The sequence below is a fragment of the Prionailurus bengalensis genome, chromosome B2 (genome assembly GCF_016509475.1).
Source record: "Prionailurus bengalensis isolate Pbe53 chromosome B2, Fcat_Pben_1.1_paternal_pri, whole genome shotgun sequence".
Classification (NCBI taxonomy): domain Eukaryota; kingdom Metazoa; phylum Chordata; class Mammalia; order Carnivora; family Felidae; genus Prionailurus; species Prionailurus bengalensis.
Window position 1 is genome coordinate 34,732,218 of NC_057349.1, and position 16,007 is coordinate 34,748,224.

Consider the following 16,007-nt stretch of genomic DNA (forward strand, 5'->3'; position numbering starts at 1 on the left):
CAACCTAAAAGCAGAATAACTTCAGCATGTTAATATGCATATGGTTGAATAGGTTTTATCTTTAAAAAAATACTTTAAGAAAAGCGTTCGACCTATGTGTATATATTTTAAACACAAATGTCTGCCAGACTCGTGCAGCACGGATGAGAAATCCTTCTGCTGCCCAGCCCTTCACTCCACACTTGGAGGGCCTGAAGTGAAGGGTTGTGGGGGAGAGAGTCGCTCAGATGCATGGAGCCCAGCTGGAGCCACCTCCCGGCCCTCGGCCTCCTGACTCCTGGCTCAGAGCTCCTCTGAGTGACCAGCCATGACATCTGGTATGGCAGCGTGCCACCGCCTGGCTGTTCAACCCCTCACCCGAGAGGGCCCTGGCCGCTTGCCCATCTCCCTGGCAGATAAAGCCTCAGACAGAGAGCAAACAGTCCACGGCTCCAGGAGTCGGTGCAGGTCAGATTCAGGCGGTGGTTTGTGTCCCTGCCAGCTTCGAGGCGGTCCCCCGATCCTCTGCTCCACTGTATCACTTCCTTACTGTGGCCAGGTTGGAACTCTTGAGCAACAAACAGGCGGACACCTGTGGGTGGGAGAACGGTACCGGCCGGCTCTTTTAAGGAGGGTTTTCCGGGCCGCAGAGGGCCTCATCTGCCCCATTTCCCTGGGCGGCTCAGACATTGCCCCATCAGCCTCGGTTTCAGTATCAGGGTGGGGCAGCGTCTTGGGTGGGGCGCTGTGTTGCCAGGGTACAGACGAGTGTGTGTGTGTGTGTGTGTGTGTGTGTGTCTGTGTGTGTCCGCGGCAGGTGGTGACTCTGGAGCTTGGGAGAACAGGTGGGCTGCCTACCCCTGCCCCTCCACGGGATTTCAAAAGCCCCATGGATCAGTATTTGCCCTTTGAAAGAAGCAGTCTGCATATACATGGCAGGACATTTCGAGATTTAACTTGCTTTTTTTTTTTCTCCTTTTTTCAGAAAAGCATTTATATTAAATCGTTACTAGATGTCTTATCACAGTATAATTAGAGATTTGGTTTAGAGAATGCACTGTGTTGCTACTGAAGAGGAGGAGAATACCACATGCAAACAATGCTTTTACACAGAAATACTTTTTTTAAGTTTTCTTTTTAAGTTTATTTGAGAGACAGAGAGAGAGAGAGCACGAGCAGGAGAGAGGCAGAGAGAATCCCAAGCAGGCTCCGCGCTGCCAGCGTGGAGCCCAATGCAGGACTTGAACGCACAACCACGAGATCATGACCTGAGCCAAAACCAAGAATGGGACACTTAACCAGTTGAGCCACCCAGGCGCCCTTGAACTTTTAAAATATTTGTTTCTGGGGCACTTCTCTCTCTCCTCTCTCTGTCCTCCTCCTCCTCTGCTCTCTCTCTCTCAAAAATAAAGAAATAAACGTAAAAAAAAAAGGAAGTTCATACACAGAAACCTTTGGCCGGACACAAGACTGTTCTTTAATAATAAATGAACCTGACCTGAAGTGGAGGAAGCAGGTTCCCAGAGTGTTGCTCGGATGGGGAAGGCTTTTCTCAGAGGCTCTGTGGTCAGGTTGCAGGAAAGGAAGAAGGTTCTGCTTTTCCCAGAGTTGGAAGTCTGACCTTGATAAAAGTGCTGTGCATTTGAATACCCGCTCCTGGCGCATCACCGGGGCCTTGGCCTCGTGATGGCAAGGCCTTTGGCGGCTCTGGGAACTCAGTCTTTGCAGTCGAGAAGGGGGAGCCCCACTGCTTCCATTCCAGGCTGGTTGAGACAGAAACCTGAGGTAACAGCGTGTAAAGCATCCACAAGAGGTGCAGAGGAGGCCCCGAGAGTTGTCGAGCTCAGCATTTTCCCCTCACATCAGCTCTATTCCATCCCCTTTAATTACGCACATTTAATTCAAAGGTAATCCATGATCATGGTAGAAAAATTATAGAACACCTAACAAAAAGAATAAAGTGATCCAATAGCTTCTGCTTTTTATAAGTAGGTTTTGTTTTGTTTTGTTTTGTTTTGAATCCTGTTTTCTTGGGGCACCGGACCGGGGTGGCTGTCGGTTTGAAGTGTCCAGCTCAGGTCATGATCTCAGGGTTCAGTTTGTGAGTTCAAGCCCTGTGTCTGGCTCTCTGCTGTCAGCGCAGAGCCTGCCTTGGATCCTCTGTCTCCCCCTCTCTCCGCCCCTACCCCCCGCCCGCCCCGGCTCTCTCAAAAATAAATAAAAACATTAAAAAAAAAATCCCGTTTTATTTTGTGTGTTTGGAGTAGGAAGTTTCTTCATTGGTGTTTACAGGGTGTGAGAGAGGTGATATCATGGCCCCACTTTACAAATGAGGAAACTGAATTCTAGAAAGAGGAAGTGCCTTCCCCCAGGTCACAAAGATAGTAGGAAGGTTAAGTCGATTTTTTAAAACTCCCCAGCTTCTGAGCCCAAGCCCAGCACTTGTGTCAGGACCAGGAGGGGCCTCAGAGGTGGGTCTCAGCCACCTGTCCCTCGCAGGGAGCCTGTGCCCAAGATTTCACACTCCCCACTGAAGACGAGCTCCTGTTCGTGGCCTGCCCAATCCTGGAATCCCGGGAGTGGGCAGGTCGTGGAAAAACACCGCAGTTAGGTGGGGGTTTTAGGCCCCTCCTTTTTCTTTCCCACGTTTTGTGCTGCCCTTAGGAGCTTTTCCCTCACTTTAAAGGGTGCTCTATACCCTGTGTTTGCTCTTTTCTGCCCCTTTCTTCTAGCTGGCTGTCTGGGGGTTCCCAGCAAATATTTCCATTGTTTTCCTAAAAGAAAGAAGCCTGCGCTGTTTTAATGGCTATAGCAACAAAGGTGCATTGTTTCCATGGTTGAAATTGTGCATGGAGGTGGAGGTCAAGTTGTTTCCTGAAATCTACTATGGTAATTCTAAAGAACGATGAAAAAGATAGAGCCATCAGCCTAGTTGTGTGATGATCGTAAGTAGTCGTGTGTGTGTGTGTGTGTGTGTGTGTGATGTAGGCCCCGCCCTACGCTGGTCCGAGTGGTGCACAAACCCACCTCCTGTGTCCAACGTGGCTGGCAGATCTGGTAGCCCTGAGGGTCAGGTGAAAGATGACAAGAGACCTTCATGTACTCGGCTTGCACCTCTGTAGGAGGCAGCAGAGCTGGAGGTGGCACGGAGCTCACGTGGCGGCCTGCATCCCCTCCGGGCTGTACCTGGAGCAGAAGGACCACGGTGCTCTTCCTTCCGTTGGAGCTCCGACCCGGCCTCCCTTACAGCTTCAGGTGGGGGTGGCCCTTGAGAGACAAGTTTGCCACGCTGGGACCAGAAGGCCCACAACAAGGTCCTTGCCAGCATTGACATTCTAGGGTTTGGCAACTCCCCCAGAAGAATGAGGTGGTTTCTTTGGAACGATGGCAGAGGTCCAGACAGTCCTCTTCCCGGAGGGGAAGGGAAAAATGTTAAATGCACACAGTGGGGGACAAGTCATTTCAGGCCACATCAGGCTATATAACAGGCATTTTGTTCTACAGGGATCGGGCAACTGCTAGCATTCGGTCAAGATTGGAAGAGTCTCTTAAAACTTAGTGCTCATGCAACTTTGTTCAGCGTTACTGCCCATTGTACAAGATGTGGAAACTGAAGCAAACTTAGCCCAGAGGAAATGGCACAGCCGGGACTAGAACCCAAGGTCTGACTCGTCGGGCCCGCTCTCTTCTCACACATCCTGGCTGAACGCATATGCTACCAACAGGCCTGACCTTGGGATTCGGGGCGGCTCAGAGGCTGCCTGGCGAACATGAACACCCACGAACCCCCCGGAGGAAGCAGGTTCTTCCTTTTTTTTCAACGTTTATTTATTTTTGGGACAGAGAGACAGAGCATGAACGGGGGAGGGGCAGAGAGAGAGGGAGACACAGAATCGGAAACAGGCTCCAGGCTCTGAGCCATCAGCCCAGAGCCTGACGCGGGGCTCGAACTCCCGGACCGCGAGAGCGTGACCTGGCTGAAGTCGGACGCTTAAGCGACTGCGCCACCCAGGCGCCCAGCAGGTTCTTCCTTAGAAGGGGTCACGGTATGGGAGAAGGATGCCGATGAAGACCGAAAAGACCACCAGGGCCAGGGGCTGTCTCCACAATGGCCCCTGGGTCACCTCGCATCAGATCAGCAGCGAGAAGGTTTTGCGCAACAACTTCAGGTTGCACACTGGGGATTGAGGGCCTGTGTCTGTCTGCGGGGGGAAGGGCACAGCATTCAGAGTCTGGAGACCTGGAGTTGGCTCCCGGCAACACTGCTACGCAAGCCTGGGCAAATTGCTTTGCTCCTTGAACCTTGGTCTTGTCGTCTGTAAAATGGAACTAATTACACTACTTCATAGGGTTATTATAGGGTTTAAATAAAAACAGCAATAACCTTACTGAACGCTTAGTAGGTGCCAGGCACTGTTCACCTGTATTAACTCATTTAATCTCCCCCTCACACAGTAGGTGCTATGGCTATCTCCATTTTTATTAAAAAAATTTTTTCTTAGTTTATTTATTTATTTTGAAAGAGAAAGCATGGGGGGGGGGGCGGGCAGGGAGAGAGAGGAGAGAGGGAATCTCAAGCAGGCTCCACACTGTCAGTGCAGGGCCCAACACGGGGCTCGAACCCACAACCCCGAGATCAAGAGTCACACGCTCTGCTGACTGGGCCAGCCAGGCACCCCACCATCTCCATTTTAAGAATGAAAAGTAATTTGTCCAATGTCCCGTAGCAAGCGGGGAAGCTGGAATTGGAACCTAGACGGCCTGGCTTCGCAGTGGGTGTTCAGTCGGAATCTCAGAGACTAAATACATTCTAGGGCTGGTGAATCCTAGACAACAGCTTTCAAAGACTGTTTAAGGTAGAAGAAACCTTCGAAGGGCCCTGGGTTAGCCTGTTATTTACTGGATGAGGACACGGTCAGAGGGCGAAAGACCTGCCAGAGCTCTTGGTAAGTCCCGCAGAGCTGAGGTGAGGACCCAGGCCTGCGGGCAGCCGTGCCTCATCAGGGTGCCATGGCTCACAATCCTGAGGGTCTGTTCTAGGAAACATGACTCGGTGCAGTCACTTCCATTGTCATCAGCGCAGAGAGGCTCAGTGAACTCTTAAGGCACTACCACTCTCTCACATGTTGTATCCATTGATCCTGCCCCCAGACACATTAAATAACATGCACCTAAAGAGGGTAATAAAAGAACAAGGCACTATGCGATGCCCCATGCTTGGTGGCAATACGCGCCTACAAACCCCTGCACTGCGGAATGCATACAAATAAAAAGATATACTAGGATGGCTGCCTCTGGGGCAGGGAAATGGGAGGGACTCATAGAGTAAAGGGGAATACATAAAACGAGAGGGGACTAGCCAGGACTAATGATGACCGTGAGCCATCACCTAGGGAACAGAATTAACTCATCCCACGGCAGCAAAGGGCCAAAGATAAAACTGAGTAAAACTAAGAGACTGGATGAAATCACTTTGCCTGAAACACATTGGCTCTGGGCTCAAGGAGGAAAGGTGGGGACATATCCTGGATTGCCTCACAAAGACAGAGGCCTGGAAGAGTGTCGTTGGACGCAACAAGTGAGGTCAGGGGGTCAGTCTGTCACAGCTACCTCTGAGCTCAAGCTCCAGGTGAGAAGCCAAAGGCAGACCCTCCAGAACCCTAGGGAAGGAGGGAAGAGTAGCTCCTGGGTTAGTGTCAGAGGTCACACAGTCACCTGCTGTCACAGGTAGTTTAGCCAAATCCACTACTGGGTTGATTTTAAGGATGTCAAGAAGACATGGATATAAGCCAAGAGTCCCGTGATTGTAGGATGATTGTGGGCTTGGTTGCCATGAGGGTCCTGGTCCAAGTGGTTCATACATCTGTCTCCCATCACTCCCGCCAACGGAGCGTGCCTGTAAGGATCGGGTGAAGGAAGAGGTCATCTTCATTACTTAGCTTGTGCATCTGTGGACTGGGGACAGTTGGATGTAGACCTCCCTTAACAGCCCACTTGGCTACTGGAACCTCCCTGGGAAGTGGTTATACCCCCAGCAGGGAACCTGCAGTTCCGAGATCAGGCCACAAGGTGGCAGCATGGGGGAAGAAAGCTGGTTCCCAACTCCCTGCTGAGGCCGCCCAGGCTGGCCCGTGGGCAAGAGAAGGGTCCACCGTGGTCCTTCCAGAGTGGCTCATTATTAAACATGAAATGAGGCAGAAGCTTGTAAGCCCGATAGCTGGGGAAGGGCAGCAAGGAGAGGCAGGTATGACTTTCTAGAAAGTAAATCTCTAAGCTTGTCAGTCCTTAGCCATCAACCACCACAGAGGGGTGCGTGTGTGTGTGTGTGTGTGTGTGAATGTACGAGTGTCTATGTGTCTATATGTGAACGTGTGGGTATGTATGTGTGTTGTGTGTGTGAGGGTGACTGGTGACTTTGTATACGTGAGTGTGGGGATGGGGGAAGGGGGAAGCAGCAGGCTCAGGTGTCTGTCGCCAGCAAGGCTGGGAGGAAACCATAAACCTTTATCAGCAAGCCCTTCACCTGGGTTAAGAAGGGCAGAGTGCAAAGTTCACATAGATAGTAGCCACTGGGAGGAGCGAAGCATGACGCTGGTGCTGGAGAGGTGGGGGTGGCTCTCCAGTGGGACAAGCAGGGCCGAGGACACTAAGTTCCACTTAGCCCCAGGGTTAAGAATGGATTCTGGGGGCACCTGGGTGGCTCAGTCGGTTAAGCGTCTTGATCTCAGCTCAGTCATGATCTCATGGTTCGTGGGTTCAAGCCCCCATGTCGGGCTCTGTGCTGACAGCATGGAGCCTGCTTGGGATCCTCTCTCACTCGCTCAGTCTCCCTCTCTCTCTCTCTCTCCCTCTGCCCCTCCCATGCACACGCTCTCTCTCATAAACAAATAACTTAAAAAAAAAAAAATGAATGGACTCTGGGCCCAGCAGAGCCAGGTTCGAACCAGCTCAGCTATTTTCAAGTGGGGCAGGTGCTTCCTGGACTTCCTTTTCTCCACCTGTAAAATGGCAGAATAATTAGGCCTGCCTTCTTGGCCTCGTGTGAGGATTCAGAGATATGCCATGCACTTAGGAGGCCTAGTGTGTGGTGAGTGTGTGTCCGTTGCTTGTGGAGAAAACATGAAATCATGCTATTCAAGAAGGCCCCCCCCCCTTTTTTTTTAATGTTTACTTTTTTAGAGAGAGAGAGTGTGAGCAGGGGAGGGGCAGAGAGAGAGGGAGACACAGCATCGGATTCAGGCTCCAGGCTCCGAGCTGCCAGCACAGAGCCCGATGCGGGGCTCGAACTCAGGGACCGTGAGATCATGACCTGAGCTGAAGTGGGACGCTCAACTGACTGAGCCACCCAGGCGCCCCAAGAAGGCCCTTGTGTAGCCTGGACCATACCTGCCACTTGTAAGGTCAGTCTCCTGTCCTCTGCCCTTCTCCAGCCTTCCAGACAGGATCTTTCTTTTTTTTTCTTTTTCTTTTTCTTTTTCTTTTTTCTTTTTCTTTTTCTTTTTCTTTTTCTTTTTCTTCCTTTCTTTCTTTCCCGATCTCTTTCTTTGTTTCTTTCTTTCTTTGTCTCACTTTCTTTCTTTTTCTTTTTCTTTTTTCCAGACAGGACCTTTCCAATGGTGGAACGGGCCTTGCTGCAAAGTGGTAAGTGCCCCGTCTCTGGGGAAGGGGAGTTTGCAGGGGACCAGCCTGCCTGGAGGGGCTGTTAGGCCAACACCTTCCAGATCCAACTTCAGCTCGGACGCTGCCCCCTCCAGGCGGCTTCGAGTACTGACTCAGGCATACTCCTGTTGAAGTTTTGCCCTTGTTTTCTTTTTTCTCTTTATTAAGGACTGGGTGGAGAGCATCTGGTGTCATTGGGATCACTTTGAAACTACCGCCTCACATTGGGAGCTGGCTTGAGTCAACTGGTCACCATGGAATTTCTTTTTTTAGTGCGTAAACAGCCAAGTTACAGGCAGCTGTTGCCCCGTCCGGGGTGGAAAGCCGCCTGTTGATGTGGAGCTGCCTGGCTCATATTTCTTAGGCAAACAGATGCCATGTCTCTCAACTCACCAAACAGGAAGCCCAGAAACTGTGGTTTGGAGACCACACGTCTAGTTATGTCTCGTTATTCAGGGGGGGCTTCACCTGGGGAGCCCTCTCTGAATGTCAAAGCTACAAGATAAAGGACACAAATGGGAGCTGGGGTGCTTCTTCTTCTTAGGGGCCACCGCAGGAGGCGGTGAGCGCTAAGTGCCAGGTCAGTGAGGAAACTCTGTTTTGGGGCCAAAGCATAAAAAACCCCCAGCCACAAACCACTGAGCCTTGAGTGAATGCTTGTTCCGTGCAGGTTCTGAGCCCAGGGAGGTCCTCTGAGGGGAGAGGAGGCAGGGAGCTGGAAATTCGAAGTAGGAGGAAGAATTATGCTGGATGGGGTAAGGCCCTTCAAGAGGTGGGAACAGCATGAGCAAAGGCATGGAGGTGGGAACGTATACGTGAGGAAGGGTTTGGTTGGAACAGAGTTTACAACAATAAATAAAGCCAACACACCCCACTGAGTGTCTTCTGGGTGCTAAACACTGCTCAAATTACCAGGATGAAGTTGGTAAACCAGACTGCCTCCTCTGTAGACATTCTAGCATAATAACAGATATAAATAATAAATGTCATTTATCCTAATAAGCCATGTAAATAATAAATAGAAATCAGAACACTACAAATAATGATAGCTCCCATTTATTGAGAGCTTACTACATGCCCTGCCCTGTTTCAAGTACTTTATATATATTTACTCATTTAACCCTCAAAATGCCCACCTAAAGGAAGCATGGGTCTTGTCTGTGGTTCACGGACGAGAAAGCTTAGGCATGGAGTGGTGGAGGCAGGATTCAAACCCAGAGCCTGTGCTCTGACCGTGTTTCCTCACTACTCCAGTACCCGCAGTAAGAAGGCGTGAGGTCAGCTTGGCAGGTAATGTGGACCGGTCTGGAGGGTGGCAAAGACCAGGGAGGGGAGTGGGGATCCAGCGCTCTCAGAAGATTGATCTGCGGGTGTGTGTGGAATCAACTCGGGGGCAGCTGGCCAGGCGGACTTGGAGGTTCGGGGCGGGGGGGGGGGCAGTGCAGTCCCCTGGCCTCACTGAAGAGGGGGAGAGGTATCCGTAGATTGGGCTTACCTTGCCTGGAATTAATGAACTTGGCAGATCATAGGACTGACTGACAGTTCAGTGTGGATTACTTGTATTAGTATTCATTGCAATTCATGAGCGGTGAGAGCGCCTTTCCGGTGGGTCGAGCCCTGAGCATGCAACCAGGAGCTCCAAAGGCCTCCAGGCGAGGCCAGAAGACGTGATGATTTGCACAGTGGCCAGACTCCGCCTCCTCTGCGAATTCCATCAGCCAATCCCCAAGCCCGGTGTTCAGGTGCGCCGCCGCCCCCGCTCTCGCGGCCCCCTCCCGGCTGCAGGGCCCCCTGCATTCCCTTCTGGAAGTCCCAGCTCCGGCCCCTGTGTGAGCCGGGGCCGCGCTGCCGGGGGCGGCGGTACCCCTGCCCTCGTCTTGGGCGGCCTGCCCACCACCGCCGTGCCCACTCCAGGCTCCCAGAAGCCCAAGCCAGCTCCCCGTTTCAATCTCGTCCAGTTCTCATCCACGTTTCCTGAGCGGATGCACGATCTCCCTGCGGCTTCAGTAAGAGCAGCCAGTTTAATTTTCTGGCTGCCCCCGCCCAGCCGCCGCCAGGGCCGCCTCTTTCCAGCGCCCCTCCCCACACCTGCAGGCGCCCCTCTGCGCCACGGGGCTTTGCCAAGCCTTCTGCTCGCCGCCTTCTGCCCCAGGGAAAGGCCCCGGCCCCGGAAACCCCAGAAGGGCTTGACCCTCAGGCGCTGCCTAGCCTAGCGACCAGGGTCCCCGCCTCTCGGTGTCCCCCTTAGCCCTACCCTCTCCCTCCCACCCTAGCTCTGCTCCCACCGCAAAACAGCGCCACCCACCGACTCACACCGATACCCCCTCTGGTGGGGGAGGGGGAGGGGCCGGGGCTCAGGTGCCGAGAGCGAACTTTAGGATTGCCCTTTAAGAATGTCCCCAGCCTGGCGGCGCCCTGGAGGGCTGGGAATTCCCGCCTGGGAATTTTTCCAATATTCTGCCAGCTGTGTCTGCTCTTTCAGTGGTTTTATTATTTTTCTTTCTGTTCCAACTCCTCCTTTCGCTTTCAGTACGGCAGTGAGGCCGAATGGCGGTGGAGGGTGGGGGCCCCGGCCCCTGGTGAGGCGGAGCTGTGGCCACGGCCAGCTGTGCCAAGGGAGGGGATGAAGAAGGGCACCGGAGGGGAACAGGGAAGTGAGACCAGCCCCAGGGCGGCCTCTTGTTCTGGTGATTTTCTCGTCATTCGTCATTCGGCTCTGGGCACGCGAGGCCTTGTCTTCCTCTGGCCCTATCAAAAATGCACATCTGCTCATTGGGAGGGTGACACATTAACCCAGTAACACCAATCCACTTGTCGGATGCCCTAGCTGCTGCCTAACAGAGGAGAGGCCGAGGAGAGGGGCCGCAGAACGCATAAGCTGTGAAGGAGAGTGGGGGAGCGTGGGGGCGCGGGGCACAAGCTTGGGGAGATGCCATGGCACCTTTGAGCAGCAAGGAGGTGCCGGATAGCCAGGGATTTGGGCAAAACGGGAGAACCCTGACCTTGGAGGACTTTTTTCACGCATCATTAGGCTTCAAGAGGGTGGGGTAGGGCCAGTAGGGTCCCTTGGTGAGATCATTTCCCTGGTGTGGTGTGATTTCCCTGGCACCTGCCTGTGCCATGGGGTCTCCATGGGTCAGTTGGACAACTTCCTGATGGGACAGCCACTGGCCTCCAGCTTTTAGGTGAGGATTAAACCCAGCTGCGTGTAACAGGAAACCAAATAAGTGGCTTAAATTAGAAAAAGCTTTATTTTCTGCTCATGTAAATGAATTGTGGAGGCAGAGAGTCCTGAGCATTTCAAAGTATTTTTACAAAATGTTTATTTATTTAGTTTAGAGAGACAAGGCACAAGCAGGGGATGGGCAGAGAGACAGAGGGAGGCACAGAATCTGAAGCAGGGTCCAGACTCTGAGCTGTCACCGTAGAGCCCGACGTGGGGCTCGAACTCACAAACTGAAATCATGACCTGAGACGAAGTTGGACGCTTAACGGATGGAGCCATCCAGGTGCCCCATTTAAAGTAGTTTTTTAAACGTTTGTTTATTTATTTTGAGTGAGAGAGAGAGAGAGCACGCTGGTGCGCCGGTGCGAGTGGGGGAGGGGCAGAGAAAGAGGGAGACAGAATCCGGAGCAGGCTCTACGCTATCAGTACAGAGCCCAATGCGAGGCTCAAACTCACAAACTGTGAGATCATGACCTGAGCTGAAACCAAGAGTTGGATGATTAACCAACTGAGCCACCCAGACGCCCGCTGAGCATTTTAAGACTTAAAGGAATAAATACCTAGGTACCCCTCCTCTTCCCAACTCTAAGTCCAAGCATTTTCCCAAGCAGGCAGCTCATTCTGTGTGGAGCTTGATAAATGCGTAAATGCACCCTGTGTGGGCTTCCTTCCCTCCTTGTGTCATGTCTACATGGCCCCATGAGCCTCCTGGGCTCCCCTTCCAAATCCCTGTTTTGGGATCTGCATCTGTGGGGACTCCAACCAAGATACTAACATCTCTGAGCACCTTACTACCTGTGAAGCATTGTCTCATTTCTTCCTCAACCCTGGGTGATGGAATCCAATTATTAAGCCCTATTTTAGGGATGAAGCCATGACTTGTCCAGAGTCATCCACCATTGGAGCCAAGACTCAAACCAGGCTGACCATTTTGTGGTATTTCTTTGGGACGGTTCCTCAACCAGAATCCCAGGTCAGAGAATGCACATCTTCAGGCTTTTGACCTTTCTGCCAAACTGCCCCCGAGTAAAGTCAGGTCCAAGTGCTCCTCCCAACCACCAGTGTGGGGACCACTCACTTCTCCTGTCCTCAACTTCCAAGGGCTACCGGCTTTTTCTAGCCCAGCCCCTGGGAGGCCATTCCTCCCAAATTTGTCTTTTAAAACAGTGTTTATTTATTTATTTTTGAGAGAGAGAGAGAGAGAGAGAGAGAGAGAGACAGAGAATCCCAAGCAGGCTCCGCGCTGTCGGCACAGAGCCCAAATTGGGACTCGAACTCACCAACGGTGAGATCATGAGCTGAGCCGAAATCAAGAGTCGGATGTTTAACCAACTGAGACACCCAGGCAGCCGTCTTTTTTTTTTTTTTTTTTTAATTCAGAAAGCATTAATGTGAACAAGCCTTTTAAAAAGACTTACGCCAACAGACATGCAGTATGTGTCTGAGATGAACTGAAAAGGGATGAAACCAAGTAAACGGGTTCCTGAACCGAGAATAGGTTTTCTGCCTGCCCCTCGGCTTTCCTGGGAGGGCAGCCTGGAGCTGGTGGGCAGAGGTCAGAGGTGGGTGGGCCAGCAGACAGGATGGAGGGGGAAGGATCAAGAAGGAAAGACACCTGGGTGGCCACCGTGTGGCGTGTGGTGAGGGTCTAGGGAGGGAATATTTCCTTGCACAGCTTTGGGCTCTTCCAGCACATTCCTTTTCTTAACAGAAATTCTGGTGAGGTGGGGGTGGCTGTGCCCCAGCCCCCTATCTCTTCCCCTTAGATGTTTGAAGAGCTAACCAGCCACTCCCCGACTCAGGCGTGTCAAACGCCTGAGGGTGACAGGCAAGCTGGAGGAAAGCACTAGAATTCCTCCTTCGCCAGCGTGTGAATGTGTTTCAGATCTCTTCACTGAGCTCCAGTTTGAGGCTGTGCCTGCCTGACCCATTTCTAATAAAACTCTCTTACCAGGCTTTATAGTATCCCAAACGCATTCACGTCAGGGAACTCCTTTGATCTTTCCACTACCTTAAAAGTGGGCTGTGCCAGGATATCATTAGCCCCATTTCACAGATGGGGAAGCCGAGGCTCTGATTAAAATGACGGTTCAAACTAACATGCTATCACTCAAGATTTCTGTAGCCTCACCTGCCAAACATCATAACCGTAGCGTAACAATGTTCATTCAACATTATTACATGTAAGGCTCTTCGTCTTGTGTTATGAAAGTTGTGTCTTTCAGGCCTCACAAAACCTTCTCAGGTGGATAGTTAACTACATCCGGCAGAGGTGGGATTTGAACCTGAGCTAACTCCAGCGCCAGGGCTTCCCAAAATGTGGTCCCCAGACCAGGATCTTGTAAGAAATGCACGTTCTCAGGTTCTGCCCCAGACCTCCTGAAACCTGGGGGCGGGGGGAGGCCCAGCAGGCTACGGTTTGACATGGCCCCCCGGGTAATTCTGATGCACTCTCACATTTGAGAACTGCCATGCTAATACATTCTTTTAACTCTGGATTTCAATTCTGACTGCACACTAGAATCACTTGGGAGCTTTGATAAATACCAATGCTGGTCCAGACCAGAAGAATCTCTGGGGTGGGGCCCAGGCATCAGTATTTTTAGAGGCTCCCTTTGTGCACTTCTCTGCCTTTGACATGCACCAGGAAGGTAAGCCCTGCAGGGATCCACATTTTACGAGAAGGTTCTAGAATAGAAGAACAGGGCAGCCTGTACCAGAGAATCCTGGAGCGAATGACGGAAGACTCGGAGCCCAGGAAGGAGAGACTCTGGGGGCCCAGCCCCTCCTTGAGATGACTCCATGCCCGCCCAGGAAGCCTGCAGCCCTGCTGGGGCCCAGAGCTCTGCAACTGTTTGTCTTGGCATTTGCCCAAGCAGGCAGTTCTGTGTGGAGTTGCAGCTCTTTTGTTTGTGTGGTTTAACTGTTGGCCCAGTTTTTCCAGAGCCGATTAGATAACCCTGAGATCAGTATATCCATCCCTCCCTGGTCCACAGGATTCCCGCCAAGGGGCCGAAGCCGCTGTTACCCCTTAGGGCTGAAGCAAGGCGCAAGGGGAGTGGGGCAGTCTCCAGCTCCTGACTGTATCACTCTGAGCTTCAAGTTCAAGGATACGTGAGTTCATCAGTCAGGGTCCATTCAGGAGACAGAAACCACACCAGTCATTTTCACAGAGAGAGCCTAATATGAAGAATTGTTAATTAGGTACTGAAGAACTGAAAAGGCAAAGAGAGAATATGCCAGAGAATCCCAGGGTCCCACGTGCAAGGGGCAGTAGGGTTTCCCTAGGGTCAGAGGAACACAGAGAAAAGTTTGCAATGGTTCACATCTAGAAGGGGTGCCTGAATGGCGCAGTCAGTTAAGCGTCTGACTTTGGCTCAGGTCGCGATCTCACGGTCTGTGGGTTCGGGCCCCGCATCAGGCTCCGTGCTGACAGCTCGGAGCCTGGAGCCTGCTTCGGATTCTGTGTCTCCCTCTCTCTCTCTGCCCCTTTCCCGCTTGTGCTCTGTCTCTCTCTCTCTAAAAATAAAAAATAAACACTAAAAAAATATATCAAATCTAGAAAGTCAGAGAAAGGTTGCAGAGCCAAAACCCAGACGTTTGGGGAGCGGATGCCAGCTGGTGGTGCTGGTGTCCCTGGAAACCATGAGGCAGGTTCTCTCTCTCTGCCCCTTTCCCGCTTGTGCTCTGTCTCTCTCTCTCTAAAAATAAAAAATAAACACTAAAAAAATATATCAAATCTAGAAAGTCAGAGAAAGGTTGCAGAGCCAAAACCCAGACGTTTGGGGAGCGGATGCCAGCTGGTGGTGCTGGTGTCCCTGGAAACCATGAGGCAGGTCCTACAAGTATCAGGGGAAAAGCAAACTGGAATCAATTGCCCCTCTTGGAATGAACTGGTGCTGTCAGGCGGGAAAAGCCTTGCCCCTGTCAGGGGATGTGGGGCAGCTGGACTTCTGTGTTATCTGTCTTCTCTCTACCTCACCTCAGGCTCCCTGTCTCCTCTCTCAGTTTACTTCTCTCCAGGACCAATCCCAAACATTGCTGGTTCAATCAAGAAACCTTTATTGAGGGTGCCTGGGTGGATCAGTTAAGTGCCCGACTTCGGCTCAGGTCATGATCTCGAGCCCTGCATCAGGCTCTCTGCGCTCTCTGCTGTCAACGCGGAGCCCGCTCCAGATCCTCTGTCCCCCTCTCCATACCTCCCCGGCTCTCTCTCTCTCTCTCTTTCTCTCAAAAATAAATAAACATTGAAAAAAAAAAAAGAAACCTTTATTGAACACCTATTATGCCCCCCGGTTCTGGGGACTGGGGACCTAAGCTACAAAAATAGTAACAGCACCCACGTTCATTGGAGCACTTACCTGCCTGACCTTGCTGTGAGCATCTCACGTACATTAACTCATTTACTAGTTACCCTCACTTTACAGATGGGGAAACTGAGGCACAGAGCCATTTAGTAACTCGCTTAGGGTTATTATTTAGCTAGTGAGTGGCAGAGGCCATATGAACCCAATTAGTGTGACTTCGCTCCCCACATTCCTCACCGAGTCACCTCATTGTCCGGAGACCAGACACGTGAAGAGCTGATGGCGGCACAGGTAGTGAACGCCACATAGGGAGGGCCTCGCAGAGGTGGCAACTCGTGTCCTCCATTCATCCAATAAATCTTTAGACTGGGGTGTGATGATGAGCAAAAACAGACATTTCACCTGCTTTTGGGAAAAGCCTCTAGTAGACACACAGACATTAACCAAATTTCCACACCGAAAAAAGTCAGCTCCAATAAACAGGTTCCCTTTGCTATGAAAACTGTAACCACAGACATTTGTTATTTGGTATAAATGTGAAAATGAGAAGGCTGCTTCCTGGAGGATGTGATGGCTGGGCTGGGGCATAAAAGATAAGCGAAGTTAATCAGAAAGATTACTACAACAGAAAGAAGAAAGAATGTTCCAGGCAGAGGGAACAGCATTTGCAAAGGCACTGAGATGTGTGTGTGTGGGGGGGTGGGGTGGGGTGGGTATGAGTGTAAGAACTGTAAGTCCTGCCCCTGAACTCTGGCCGGCTGGCCTTGGCAGCCCTCCCAGGCACGTAGCCCACCAGTCCAGTTCGGAGCCCCAGGGCCAACCCTTCCTGGATCATG

General features: G+C 51.7%; 1 long non-coding RNA gene across 1 annotated transcript; it reads left to right on the forward strand.

Annotated features, from left to right (window-relative positions):
- The first annotated feature begins 2,182 nt into the window (after positions 1–2,182).
- Positions 2,183–4,367, forward strand: LOC122490357. The gene is made up of 2 exons (XR_006299139.1): positions 2,183–3,781; positions 4,003–4,367. It is a non-coding gene; the product is annotated as an uncharacterized LOC122490357 (long non-coding RNA).
- The last annotated feature ends 11,640 nt before the right edge of the window (positions 4,368–16,007 follow it).